Below are 14,374 nucleotides of genomic sequence, written 5' to 3'. Positions count from 1 at the left end.
TCAAGTTTTGTATTCCCTGAAGATTATTTGGCTAAGCAGAGCCCTTTGACTATACAGTCTACATCTAATTCTTTGCTTATGTATAGACTGTATATTCATGTATTTTATAATCTTTTTCTACTTTATAAGATAATACTCACTTTAATTCACATTCTAAGCATGAAACAGAATATACACCCTGATTAAAATGTTATATTATCTTTCATGATTGAATAACAGTACCTACTTTTTAAAAACGGAAATAGAGACAATTTTTTTTCTGGTACTGGGAGTTAAACTCAGGGCTACCAGTTTTGTAGTCAGGCATTGCAAGGCGAATAATTACATACATGACTCAGAATGTATAGTATTATTTTATGAATGTCATCCAGAGTTAAGCACAGGAAAATGCAGGAAATCTGCCCACAAGGCTAAAGGTCTAGAAAATTCAGCTGAGGGTCAGGATCCCATAGCAATGTCCTGCATAAGTCCAGTTAATGACCTAAAGAGCCCATTACAATGCCCCCCATGAGTCCAACAGGAGACCTAGAGCCCAGCACAATGACTCATGCAAGTCCGTTTTATAGATTGACACTGGGAGCGCCTACAGGTCCATGGTGGAAGCTAGAAAGACTATGTTAACAGGGTGAAGAATCTGTGCTAGGAGGTTGAGGATTTTATACTGGAGCCAAGAAACAATATCTCACAGTTTTTCCTTAATTATTTCCTCCTGCAGTTTTAATATTAAATCTTTTGGTTTTCAATGCGTTTTTTGAGTTTTGTGTTAGTTGTGACATAGGGATGTAATTTCCATCTTCTGTATATTGATGACCAGTGTTCTGGGCACTCTTTGTTACAGAGCTTGTCCTTTTTCACAGGTACATTTTGGGTCACTTCATTGAGAATCTTGGGTTTTGTCCTGTGCCTTCTAATCTTCTATTCCAATTAATATCTGTGTTTGATTTTATACATTCATTATGTTGGTTTAGTCACTATGATCAGTAGCATATTTTTAAATAAGTATCATTATTCCTCTGCAATCACTTTCTTTTTCTTGGAGTTGCTTTAGCCATTTGAAGGTGCTTTGTGTTCTAGTTCTGTGAAGAATGTCATTGATATTTTGATGAGTACCCTATTGAAACTGTAGATCACACTCAGTAATATGGCTATTCTAACAGTATTAATCTGGCAGCTCCTGAATATGAGCCCTACTTTTATCTTCTACTGTGTTCTTAAATTTTATTTTTCTCCACTGGGTTATTATTTTAGAGATGTTTCACTTCTATAGTGGTTTGGATTCCTTATTTTATTGAAGCTAATATGAATACAAATGTTGTCTTGATATTTATCTCAGCTATTTCATTATTAGAGCTGAATTCTTTAGGGGCCAAAAGTATCTGGCTTTGTGGAAGCACTGCTGTCACTTCCTTCTGGGTCCCTAAATCTTTCCCTATGTCCACAACTGATCTTCTGGACAGGGTATTTGGAAGCTGGGGTGCTGTACCGATTGGGCACTTCAAACCAAATATGAAAACCACCTATGATCATAGTATACCTGTGTAAGGAGTAGTAGTCTGTGCTTCCCTCCTCAGAGACCCCCAAACTCTGATAATTTTCCTGTGAAAGTGTCTTTTGGAGCCTGTGGCTGATAGACAAACAGTTTAAAACTGAGGTGCCACCATCTGTGAGTAGACTTCAGTCTTAGAACAGATAATAGGAAAAAAAAAACTCAACAAACCAAGCAAGGTGTGATCTAAAGTTCAGCATGTCAGGTTGCTATTAAAATCTGATCAGGTCAAGGTGAGGCCATGCTGGAAAAGGGAGGGAGGAATATGCTTAGCCTGGCTGAAAGTGTTATCATCTCCTTAGCCAGAGGACCAGGGGACTGAGTCCCAAAGTGGACCACTTTTCTGCCTCAATCACAGTATGCACTACTATAGGAGGGAAATCATGGAGATCAGAGCAGAAATTAATGAAATTGAGACTAAGAAAATCATACCAAAGTATCAATAACATGAAGATTCTTTGAAGGAATAAATAAAATATACAAACCTTTAGCCAAATTTACTAAAGAAAGGAAAGAGAAAGAAAGGAAAGAAAGAAAGAAAGAAAGAAAGAAAGAAAGAAAGAAAAGAAAGAAAGAAAGAAAGAAAGAAAGAAAGGAAAGAAAGAAAGAAAGAAAGAAAGAAAGAAAGAAAGAAAGAAAGAAATTTGGTAGAAATGAAGATTAGAGCAGCTACTTTAGAATTCAGAAAGGAAGCTTCTCAAAATCCAACTATAATACTAGCATGGAATCCAAATATAACACCTCTTGGTGGGTATCTGAGCGGATTGAAGTTAGTGTACCACACAAATGTCCCACATACCCATTTTTATTGCAGCATAACTCTAAATAACCAAGTTTCTGTGATAACTGAGATCCCAGATGAGCCCTCAAATGTGATAACTCGAACCCTGGAATAAAATCCAAGGAAGCAAGAAATTAAAATTTAGGGAGCAAAGGCTTTATTTTAGGCCAGGCCTGGCGACACAGCCTCCAGGAGCCAATTTGGAGATTGCACCTGACAGCTAAAAGGCAGGGCTTTTACCTTGTAAAAACCACAAACAGCTGCTGGTCTCATAACGCAAGGAGGGGGATAGGGATGTGGCATACTACAGAACAGGAACCCAGTGATTACATTGGGAAGAGCAAAGTTCAGGTAACAAGCAAGTTTTCCTGCAAACAAGCAAGATTTCCTGCAAACAGGAAACAATCCTGTTTGCCTCACCAGAGAATAGAGAAGTCTAGCAGCAATTAGCAAACTTTGTTAGCTTATTTTAGCACCACATCTGTTATTTGTAGAGGACAACAATGGTTAACATATCAATTAGGTAAGATTTTACAATCTTTACAGAGGGGAGCATTGATTAAAATATCAATTAGGTCACCCAGAGGGAATAGGAAAACACATATACAGTAAGGCCACATTACAGGTATTTTGGTATGATACAAATATAATGAAGCCATTTTTCCTAGAGTACAACATTTCCATCAACAAATAAATGAATAAAGCAAATGTGGTGTGTGTACATATGGAGTATTATTCACCCATAAAGCAAAATGAAACCATTTTATTTGCAAAAAATGAAGGGGACTGAAGATCATCATATTAAGTCTCACAAATAAGTAAGTCTCAAAAAAGTATCACCTGATTTCCCTAATATGTTGAAACTTTAAAATGATGTGACTGTTGAAGAAACACCATTAGACCAACGGATGGAGAATTGAGTTGGTAATAATGAAGACTCTATGTTATCAAAATATTATACTCCTGTATGAAAATTTCACAATGAAGAGCAACATTTTCTAATACAATTGTGGACTACCAAAATACATACAATGATAAAAAACAGTGCTTATAACAACTTTTTACAGAGTAACCAAGAAAGTAAACAATACTCAAGTATTCACCAACAGGTAAGTGGATAAATGATAGAATAATTATAGAGTCTAATAAAATTCATAAAAAGATTAAATGATAAATAGCTACATAAAGCCAGGTGTGCTGGCTCATGCCTGCAATCCCAGCAATTGGCTCTTGAGACAGAAGGATCATTGTGAATTCCAGACCAGCCCAAGCTACAAAGTGAGCTCGAGGTTAGCCTGAGTTGCATAGTTAGACCCTGTCTCAAAAAAATAAATAAATAGGTACATAAAAATATAAAATACTTAGTATCTTTGAGTTGTGTATTATCAGGTTATAGTATCCATGACTCCCTGGTTGGCCTCCTACTTCCTTTATTACAGTAGATTAGCACCTGGCTCTCCCTTTCCTCACCACTGCAGTATTCTGGCTGTCTACCTGTGAGGCATCTAATATGCAGTAGAGGCAGATCTAGTCATCCTTCTCCAGGTTCCTTACCTACTTCTGCTCTGCAGTGTTTCTGTCATCTTACCTCAGCCTGAAACCTTTCCTTACCAGTAACTATACCAGCTTCGTAATTTCAACATCAAGATCCTCCACAATGTCTCCCTTCCTGACATGTTCCATGTTGCCACATTAAATGGCCAGTTTGCCATCCTCACCTTAGTGTGTTCTGGCAATATTTGTTCATGATTTTTATCACTTTTACCTCCAATAATTTCCATTTCTAGCTAATCTATGTATTATACACAATATATATATATATATATATATATATATATATATATATATATATATATATATTGAAACAGTGTGTTGCTTTCAAGCTGGTCTGGGGCTCACTTTGTAGCCCAGGTTGGTCTTGAACTTGCAGCCATCCTCCTGCCTCAGCATCCCAAGTGCTGGGATTACAGAAATGAGCCAACACACCTGCTTTATTTTTTCTATCTCAGTTTAATCTCCTTTTCTGAAATATCTTTGCACATTAATTTCCAGTACTACAGTCTCTCGATTTTTGAAATTTTCTACATTTTAAGGCACTGCTCCGGCAGTAATAAATCTGTATAATATTCCTATTTATAACTTGGGACATTTAAGCTTGTCAGCTTCATTGGCTTGGAAGTTGCCTAGGAAACTGGTAGAATACACACCTTTATGTGTCTTGTGAGTCATGAAGCTATGATTTTAAGATCTACGTCTACACAACCTGCCCTCTTACACTCAGATGATGTTCCTCTGGTTTCTTATTTCACTGACATGAATTAACTAATGTGGTTTCACTACACTCTTCTGCCAAGATACTTCTGATTTGGAGCCCACTGATCATGGTTGAATCCTCCCAAATAATGAGCCAAATAAATTATTTCCTCCTTTGAGTTGTATTTGCCAGATATTTTGGCCACAGAAACAAAAACTGACCAATACATGGCTCTAATTCACTGCCTGCTTGACCTCCCCACCTTAAGGTGGAATAAATGTCTCAAGCTTCACATACCTGAACCAAAATTCTAACATTGTTTCTCCGTATAGCTGAGCCTTTTGCAATCTTACCTATATCTATAAATAGTTTCTGTACCTCATGTTTGATTCCTACTTTCCCCTCTATGCTTAAATACCTTCCTCTCAACTCCAAGTCTGACACACATCTAGAGTCCCGTGAAATTTCACCATACTAGTTTCACTACATGTCTTCCACTTAGAACTCTCACCAGACACCCATTTTGCCAGCTCTGAGACACTTTAAACTACTGTATTTGTGAGTCAGCACCATGAACAGACTATAGAGGAAGAGAATCAGACCTCACCAGAAGGTGATCCCCACCAGGAAACCAGTGCCATGCAAGGGCTGCTGCCAGAGTGGGGACAGCCAGACCCAAGACTCTCTCCATGAGTCGATGCCATTTGCAGTGTTGAGGGAGAGAACCAGGCCTCACCAGGAAGTGATCCCCACCTGGAAATCATATCATTTTCATTGTTGGTTGGGTTGGATTTTATTCTCTTTTGTTTTGTTTATGTTAAATCTGATGGCATGAGCAGCTATTTGAAAGATAGCAAAACATATGGTAACCATTTGGATTTATTATTGGCTTGTTTTGAAGTCCTCTATTGCATTCATTGTTCTGGTTTTATTGTTCCCATTCTATTCTGTTCTGTTTGATTTCATATGTCTGAAGATACCTGCAGCTATTTTAAAGACAAAAAAAGGCATATGGACTATTGTTGGTTTCAGAAAGTTTTTTAAAATTTTATTTAAAGAAAGACAAAACAAAACAGAAAATGGGCAGAAATAATACATACTTTCAAAGAAAAGAAATAAACAGTAATAAATCACTAGTTGATGTATACATACTGTCCCCCCACAAATAATTGTTCAAGATACAAAAGTGGAACATATAAATGAGAATTCAACCAGGGAGACTGAAAACAGTTATTTTCAACTATCCAACAAAAACTAAGTAATATGGCTATCAATCCTATACACTTAGATATGTATGCATTTATCCATATCTTCATTTATGTTGAAATCTAGCAAAACTTAGTAGATTAAAATCATTCTGAACAAAGATTAATAGTATTGCTGGATTTCACATCATGACATTCCAGAATCAGCACTGGGGACTGCAGTGTCCCTTTTTTTCCTTCAAAATATTTGTTCATTTCATGTGTCATAAGATCAGTTCTCATGAACTGTTTATAGGTTTTACGCAAGCATGAGTCTTAACATGTATTTCTATCTTTTCTATATTAGAGGGAGAAACAGAACAGAACAAAACATATTCCTATAGACACACAAAAATAAAAAGACATATCAAACTGCTATATAAGGAGTTCTACCATGGTCACTGTGCTGTCTCTTATTATCATCAACAGAATCGGCTATATCATCAGATAAAGTATAATTGAATATATCAATACGTAACAGAGTTAATAGAAATACAACTTTGTAGATAGTGTAGAGCTACAAAAACAGGTAGCAATCAAATTGGAATGGTATCATAGTAGATTATTGTCATTTTAAGTATAGTTGTCTATACTCCTCAACTTCATACCATCAGCCTAACAGTTTTTAATAAAATCTGTCAATAATAAGCAGCAAACAAGTCAGATTTAACTAAGATCAGTCATGATACAGCAGTATAAGTCATACAGGGTTCTGGATTAAGTTAATAGGAAATTAAAGATGACCACTGTGCTATATCCTGATGTGTTCATGAAATCTGTTTGTGCCCTCAGATCCAGTGCTTACATACAAACTGGGATGGAACAAATTCCATTAAAGCAGAGTGGTGCGAGTAATAAAGGTTTTAATTCCTGATACACAATTAGCAATATCTTCTGTGGTCTTTTGTAAGACTATTCCTCCCCTTTCACTACCCCAGGATGTACTGTGTATTTTTGGGTCTCCCCAACACTCTTGGTTTTATACTAGGGGGGCAACCTGCTATTTGCCTAAGTATTTTCAAACTTTCTCACTCCTGGGCTTGATCTCTAGTTGTGTTTCTTCACTTATTAAAGCCTTTCTTCACTTCTCCTCACTCGTCTGTCTTTTCAACCTATCCATAAATACTGGTCCAATTACCCCTAGTACTCTCTGGTTCCCTATCACACCGAGTTCTGTTTTCTCGTATTTGATTTTGGTCCATATACTCTTCTTCAAGTTAATTATGTTTCTTAAAAGAACATCTCGGTGGACTCTACGTCTTGATGCACTCTGCCTGTGATTCTCTCTTTTTTCCCTTATGTTAGTGTATCTAGGCCATCTATATTAGAAATTATATCCAACCTTCTCTGTCTCATTTCTGTTGTGCTCTTTTTCAATCACTAGTTGTCTATTTGTCTCCTTCATTTTGCTTTTTGTTCCATTCGTTGGGGCCTCTCTGCCACTGTTCCTGAAATCCCGGTGCTTTTCTCTCTCTTTAGAATGTCCTGCAGTATTCTCTGTAGAGTTGGTTTGGTGACTGTGAATTCCGCCAGTTCCTCTTTATCTTGGAAGCATCTTGTTTCTCCATTAATTTCTAGGGACAGTTGTACAGGATACATCAATGTGGGCTGGAGGTTATTTTTTTTTTCAAGGCTTGGATTATTTTGCCCCACGCTCTTCTCGATTTGATGGATTGTGCCAAGTAGTCTGCCATAATTCTGATGGGTTTTCCCATGTAAGTGATCTATTTCCTGTCTCTGACAGCTTTTAATATTTTGTTATTATACTGGATTTCTGGAATTTTGATTATTATATGTCTGGGTGTAGTTCTGTTTTGGTTGTAGGTGGCTAGAGTTCTGTATGCCTCATACATCTGAATATCTTTTCCTTTTCCTATATTTGGGAAGTTTTCCTTGATTATTTCTGTGAATTGCCTTTGCAGTTCCTTTGTTTGTACCCCTGCTTCTTCATTCACATTCTTTATTCTTAGGTTATAGATCCTCTTGTCATCTTCTAGCCTTTGTATTGTTACTGCTTGTTTCCTTGTTATTTTAAAGGAATTTTTCCCTTTCATGTTTCCACATTGCAAGCCTGTCTTTCAGTTCCAATAATCTATCCTTAGTTTCTTTCAAGCAGTTTTGCCAGCTTTCAATGTAGTTTTTAAATTCTTGGTAATCTTTTTGAACCTGCTTCGTTAATTCTATGTTTTCTCCATCAAACAATCTCCTTTTTGTTTTTCCATCCTTCCATCTGTTTTTCTTGGGAGGCATTTAGCATTTCTTTAATTATTCTATTTATATCTTGCTTTACTTGGTTAAATACTTCACTTTTGAACTCGTCTATGAGGTCCCGAATATATCGCTTTTTGTCTATTGGTGCCTTGTCTGATACTGCATGTTTGTTGTCCTCATTCTCCTTTGCATTTACCTTTCCTGGATCAGTGTTCTCAGGATTGGGGACTGAGGACCCTTTCTTGTTGCTCATCTTCTCATATTTTTTGTTCCTCCCATACAGGCATATATAGGAGGCCCAGTTTCTTTCTTTGTTGGTTTCAGTTTGTCTGAAGCACGCTGATTCGGTTTCATAAAAGTTTGAAGTCCTGTGTCACTTATACTGGCCTATTTTGATTGGCTTTATTTTGTTTTATTTTCCATGGTTTTAGCCTCTTTAAAATTAAAAAAGAAAAACTGCTTTGTTCCTCTATAAATGTGTCTATCTCGTGAACTTTAATTTCTTAGCATACAGTTGTTTTTAGTTTGGCCTTATGACTCTAATTTTTTTTGTGTTAATTGCAATGTCTATCATTTCATTTTTGGTCTTAGGGTTAGAGTGGAAGTTGTTTCCATTTCTGTTGCTATTTCATTTTTATGGCTGTTATTGGTAGTGTTTGTTGGTTGGTTGGGGCCAATCAAACTAGTAAAAACTTGTTGATTTTTTTAATCTTCTCAATGAACTAATTTATACTTTCATCAATCCCTTTATTATTTTCTTATATTCTCTATTTCATTATTTTCCACTCCATGAACATTCAATAATCTAATCATTTTCTTCTTTCTACAGTGTTTGGTACACTTTGCTCTTCTTTTCTACAGTCTGACTTTGAAAACTTAAGTTGTACTTTTGAGGTCTTTTATTTTCTGAGTTCGTACTGTAGGTCTTACCATATATAACATCAGAATATGCCTCATGTTTATGCTAAATTGCTTCTACTGAAATATTACACATTTTACTTTTCTTGTGAATATTATCATAAGTAATTATTGTGAGTCACTCTTACAGCTATCGTTCTCTATGCAGTTTTTCTCATCTCTGTGCCACTACTGTCATACGTAGTAAATGTATATATGTTAAAATTCTATGACATTAGGATAATTAAGAGCTCATATAAGTTTATGCCTTTAAAAGATACCAAAGGTGAAAGTATAACTTTACAGGGTTTTCTTTGCTTCAATTTCTAGATCTTTATGTTTATTCCTGTAAGCAAGCATTAATGTCTAATGTTGTATCTTTTTCCAGTATAGTCTTACTCCCAACTACCTTCCTTGTACTGGCATTTTTCAATACACTTCTACATGTCACAGGCCTGTAATAAAATTATACACATATTGTGCTATGTGATATAATAATCAGTTAAGAGGAGATAAGAGAAAAATGTTTGCTTGTGCTTTGTTTTATAATTGTGTAATTCCCTTAGCAGTGTTCTTTTGTTTCTGTATTTATCTGTATTACTGTCCAGCTATGGGGGCCTTGGCCAGAGGTATGTCTAAGATAGGTATGTAGAAGTAAGGGACCTTTAGAGTCATATGCACAAGTCCTTCCAGAGTTCATGGTTAGAGATTAAAAGAGAGTTCACAGGGCCACAGTCCAAGTAGGTATGATCAAAACCCACTGCCTTAAGAAATGAATGCCCCAACCCTCTGCTCCCCACACTCCAATTGATTATTTAGATTGGCCCCAAGATCAATCATGTAACAGATCACCTGTCATTTCCGTGTCCTACCCCTGTTCCATAAGTGAATTCATGCATAGATATTCTTCTTTTGTCCTTTATCCTTGCTTTCTGGTTCTGTCAATAAAAAGCCAGAGAAGTTTCAGTTTGGGGCTGTCTCTGTGAGACTCTCTCACATGGAAGGGTCTTGTTAAATACAGTCCCTTTGGGCCTTCTCAGAGTGTTAACTGGTCACTGACTGAGTAATCTCTCATCCTTTGCACCTTGACACAGCCGTGAACTGCAATATTCGTCATCACTCTTTTCTTGTTTGGAAAAATTTAACATTTCTTGTACAGTGCATCTCCTGGTAACAAATTTTCTTCTAGATTCTCAGTCAGAATTGACCCACAAATCATTTCAGATAAGTTCACATCTAGAGAGAGTTTCAGAGCACTGAGTGTCTATCAGCTCTGACTTCCCTGGGAAATGCTGGTCTTGCAGGGCAGGGGCAGCAGCTGCTGGGCTTTCTCATGGGCCTCTGTAAGCATAGAAACTGCATGAAACCAGAGTGAGGGTGATCAGGCCAGGTGGTTTCAGCCACTATCCCTTGGCTACAATTTGAGCAATCTCTATAACTTGGAGTTGTAGGGACTTGTTGCTGTCCCTACCACTCCTATGAGACATATTGTCTTGCTTAGAAGATAATGCAAAGGAATCTCAGCCTTGCTGGCCATACCCAACCAGTAGTGGAATGCAGAAAATACCCAACCAGTGCCCTGGAATGCAGAAAAACAAGTCCTGACCCATACCCTAGACTCGCTATTCATTCTAGAGTTGTAGTAAATTTTCTGGAAGAAATGTTTCATTGTTTATGTATTCTTTTAGAATAATTGTAGGATCTTAAATACTTGAAATAATTTTGATACAAGTTGTAAAAAATGAACAAGCAACTTAAAATAGCTTCAGAAATTATGAGGCTAAAATATTTGGGAAAATGGAGTTTCAATAAAATGGTTTTATAAATGTAAGCAAAAAAGATTTCAGAAACCATAGTAGTTCATGCCTTTAAAGACAGTTTGGGAAGTTGAGGCAAGAGAATTGTGAGTCTGAGCGCAGTACAGGATACAGAGAAAAACACCAAGAAAGAAGAGAGAAAGAGTAGGGGAGAGAAACAAGTGAAAAGGAAGGGACCAGGTAAGGAGAGGAGAGAAGACAAGAGGAGGGGATGGGAGGGGAGAGTAGAGGAAGGGAGGAAAGGGAAAAGAAGAAGAGGAGAGGACAAGAGAGGAAAGGAGAGGAGAGGAGAGGAGAGGGGAGGGGAGGGGAGAGGGAACAGAAGAGAAATAGAGGAAAAGAAGGAAGAAAAAATATGTGTGAAATATGTGAATAAAAGATAATTTATGTGTGAGCATAACTGAACTACAAAGTTAATGTTTTATATAGGTCATTTCACTATTTTTCTACACTTCAAAGTATATATTTAAATCACTAAAATATTTAATTTATTACATGTTCTGGGTCATTTCATACTTAGTCACAAATAATATGAATTGAGTTTCCGTCTTGTGCCAAGTTCTGCTTTGTGATAGCATGAAATTCTAAATGTAATAAGAATGAATTTCAGGTGGTCAAAAGGAGCACACATTTTTAAAAATGGGTTGTGATTTGAACAAAGGATCCAGGCAGTCTTCTCTCAGAACATGTCCATTTGTAGGCATCCTCAGGTACATGAAAAAATTAACTTTGCCGTTATCAGTGATAACAAAGATACAGATGCAAATATTTGTGAAATAAAGATTTCAGAGGCAGGAAGAACATGGTCTGTCAGAGCAAATGAGCGATCCGACAGAAACTGGATTTCAAGAGTAAATATTACCTCCCCAGAAATATTCTAAAAGGCTATGGCAAAGAAAGGAAAAACAGAGAATCTATTCATCAAATTTCAGACACAGGTGTCTAGCATGAAGGAACACAGAGTACAGGAGGATGAAAAGAAAATATTGCAAATCTCTCACTTCATTCTCCTTTATCATTTCCTACTGTATAGAACAATAAGGAGGGGATAAAAGGTTGTAGAGTTTAAATGGCTTAAAATTGTATCACACCATTGTGACTTCCTTAGGGAATCTGAACAGAAATATACCTCTCTTCTGTCAGTTTTGTGTTGCCACAAAAAAATTGAAAAAAAGTCAGCAGCTGAGTCTCTTATACAGAAAAAAGATTTATTCAGCTCACATTTGTGGAAGCTGAAAGTCTAAGGTTGAGTGGCCTCTTTAGTGAGCCTTTAGGAAGAGCACAGCAAGCCGTGAGGTGTATCACAACATGGTGAATGGTATCAGGTCAAGAAGGCCTGCAGTGAAGGCGTGAGGACTTGCATGATGGTACAGAAAGTAAGAAGAGTCAAAGGTTACTTTCAAAAGTTATCCTGGAGTTTTCTACAAGAGTCAAAGCATCCTGCCACCAAATCCTAAGCACTTCCCACTAGGCCCTACCTTTTATAGATTGAGAGCACTTCGGTGTCACCACTCTGAGTTCAACACTTACATTAAGTCAAACTATGTAGGGCACATTCAAACCAAAGAAACCACAGTCTTCTTCTTGAGACTTATTGTTCCCATTACAGAGTAGAGACAACATTATTTATTTTGCATGATTGTACTCAGGACAGATTCTATACATAACTTAAGAAGCTGAAACAAAACAATATACAAGAAAAAGCCATTATTTTTCAATTATTTAGCCAGGAAACATGACTCAAAAAGCTTTGTGGTCAAAATTACTTGGATTTAGATTACTTAGAATTCTAAATTTGAGGCAAATGACAAAGCATTCTGTGACTCACATACTATAAAATCAAGGAGAAATGTTTGCTATGGGATTTATGTGCAATCCATGTAAAAAAAGAAGCCTCCTTCTGTATGCTGAGTATCAGTACCTGGTGAAGCCTGTTGCATTCATGACAGTGCAAGGTGCACCCTTTCTCTCACCAAATGCATCTCCTAGAAAATTATCAGCTTCACTGTGGGTGAGTCTGGTACCTCATGAAACCATACTTGAAAAATAAGACGATGCTTCCTAATTTCAGATGCTCAAACCCAAACTTGAGAAACATTGCAGTACATTCCACACCTAAAGGATATTTGTAAAAACAGAAAATGATTTCTAAGACGTCTTCCAACAAAATGTTTGATAATTCTAGTTGACAAACTTGCCTTAAGAGGCCCCTAAGCCAAAGCTCATTGCCAGGTTAGCCTCTTAAAGCAGAACTGTGCTCTGAGTCAGAGACCCCAGGGCTAGACTCATTTTCCCAGGTAGTCTAGCAGGACTGAAGGGCCCCAGGGCACTGTCTGCCTTCTCCCTCTGACTGTCATCTCTATGGAGGAGCTCTAAGGAATCATGACTATAGAAAAAATAAACAAATAAAAATAGCCTATTGCTAGACATTGACATATGCCTCTTGGTTTTTTGCTTTAGTCCTGTATTGAGGACATGACCTAGATCCCCAGTCTCCCAAATGAGTGTGTAGAAAAGCTTAAATGCATGAGGTAAGTGGTATGATTTTACAACTCCAGGAGGCTCAAAAGCCTCTGCAGACTTCTTGACTCTGGAGGCTAAAATGAGGGCTTCTATGGGCAGCCATATTTATTACATTTTCAAACAAATAGAGGGGTTACTGTGGAAAATATGGGAAATGAGCAGGACCATGGGGGTCACTTCAAGGACTTCTGCAATTAGCAAACTATGCCAAATCAGAACTGTATTATTTCCATGATGACACTTATGTTAGGAATGAGACAGCAGGAATGAGATGCCTGCAGCTGCAATCTCTATTTACTTAATTGGGGTTGGAACCAGGTGTCCCCAGCGGTGGCCTTAGCTTTCACTTCGAGTTATTGCTGGCCTCACAGGCCACTACAAACCTCAACTAGAATCAGTGATTCATAAGGTTCACTTACTACGAATCAGCTTCCTTCAGGCAGGGGGCCTAGGCCTAGGACAGACTCAGATAAACATAGAAAGCCAACTAGTTAATTTTAAATCCTGCTCAAAGCCACTTCATAGTGGTATCCAACAATCTTGGTCTTCTTTTCTAGTCAACATGTGGTGACAGGAGTAATGAGAGAGTAGGAAACTTGCTATTTCTCATCCCTTAAGTGCTAAATGGAATAGCTTTCACTATTTATTTTTTATTTCATGATTCATTTTTAACTATGCATATAAATCGAGTCCCAAAATGAAAGGTTTTTTATTCTATATAAATACTGTAATATATGCTCCCAAGCCATGTACACTATCTTCCCCTTGTAGAGACAAAAATCAAGAACAGTCAAAGATTTAAAATAATAATAAGCAGAGATCCCATACATGCCATTAGAAGTAAATAAAGGTGTGAGGTGACAGAAGGTATAGATGTGAGTGAGCCAGAGGCTAAAACAAAAGAAGCCATAGAGTTGCCAAAATTCTTGTGACAAAATAAAATACAGAAAATATATTGTTCTAAGGAAAAGGTTTTGATTCCAATTATTATTATAAGAATTCTCTGCTAATTGACTCATAAAAGTACTGACTAGTTTTATGTAAGAGAGATATTATAATTTCAAGTTAGCCAAATACATCTAAGTGCACTCTGGTCTATTC

This window comes from Cavia porcellus, unplaced genomic scaffold (assembly GCF_034190915.1).
Source record: "Cavia porcellus strain 051 isolate PalLab524CR breed Dunkin Hartley unplaced genomic scaffold, mCavPor4.1 scaffold_1, whole genome shotgun sequence".
NCBI classification, from domain to species: domain Eukaryota; kingdom Metazoa; phylum Chordata; class Mammalia; order Rodentia; family Caviidae; genus Cavia; species Cavia porcellus.
Note: the sequence above shows the minus strand (reverse complement) of the source record.